The sequence below is a fragment of the Halyomorpha halys genome, unplaced genomic scaffold (assembly GCF_000696795.3).
Source record: "Halyomorpha halys isolate HHAL.00 unplaced genomic scaffold, Hhal_1.1 Scaffold124.1, whole genome shotgun sequence".
NCBI classification, from domain to species: Eukaryota; Metazoa; Arthropoda; class Insecta; order Hemiptera; family Pentatomidae; genus Halyomorpha; species Halyomorpha halys.
Window position 1 is genome coordinate 67779 of NW_027111282.1, and position 1118 is coordinate 68896.

General features: G+C 27.7%; 1 protein-coding gene across 1 annotated transcript in view; it reads right to left on the reverse strand.

Moving 5' to 3' along the window:
* LOC106678124 (adhesive plaque matrix protein) overlaps positions 1-777 on the reverse strand; it is a gene marked incomplete at its 3' end in the record, with an annotated part of 46885 nt that extends 46108 nt beyond the window's left edge. The window contains exon 1 of the mRNA XM_024362504.2: positions 756-777. The remainder of the gene's footprint in view (positions 1-755) is intronic.
* Positions 778-1118: the final 341 nt, after the last annotated feature.

The window sequence follows — 1118 nt, forward strand, 5'->3', positions numbered from 1 at the left end:
AAAATGGCTTCTTTTGGCCAGAAATGTCTTGAAACATCTTTAGTTAGTAAGGAATCGCAGATATCAAGGTCAGGTAAAAATATAAAAATCCTATCCCTACTTATAACAAACCACAAAAACAGACAAAACAACCGTATATTGGAAACGCGATTAAATGTATTGTATATATTTTTCATATTGTTTAATAATTACACTGAAAACAATTATAAAACGGAAACGTCAATATTAATTACAATTTCTTAATTTGTTTCTTTTATTATCAATGGTAATTAATTAAATATATATTTATATAAATTGTTTCCCATTACTCAAATGACACCTAAAATGGTTCTTTTCATCCATGATTTCAAGCTGTAATATTTACTCAAAAAATACTTATTATTTTTTATTTCTATATTTCAAGTAATAAATTTCTCAATAAGTTAAAAAGATGATCCAAAATTGAAAATAAAGCATTGATGAGTTGACGACCACAAAGATGATCAATTCAAATATTCATCTTTCTTTGGTGTCAAACTTATGATTAGATCACATATAGAATGATTAAAACATATAATGAGTTTTGTTTATATTTACTAATAATATACTATATCATAGTTGTGAATTTTGGAATTTTTTTACGAAGTTTTTTTTTAAATAAGTTTTTATTTTATTTAATCATTTTGGAAACAGTTCAAGAAATTGATAAAAATTAGCCGATTCCGAAAAATAATGATAACCTGATAATTGAAAATATCAAGAGGGGGGGTACTTACCGCGACTGAAGTCCAACAGATAGTAACGCCTAACGGCGGATTGTGAAAGTATATATATACAGCTTTAGGTGCCTCTTTCGTCATCCTCATGTCTTGCCATGACAACGTTTGATGCATTGACCGAAACTTCTGCTTCAATGATCTTTTCGGCCTTAAGATATCTAATGAATCAAAGTTTCAAGACACCCATAAAAAAAGAAACAAGTTAACATAACTTAGCACAATAAGTTGGCACTATGGTTTCTCAATATTTTACTAAAAGGTTCGTAAAATATACTATTTAGAAAGATAGGTATGGTCAAGAAGAAGAAAATAATCTTAATTCTAGAGCTATAGACCTCTTGGAATAAACATAGTCAACAA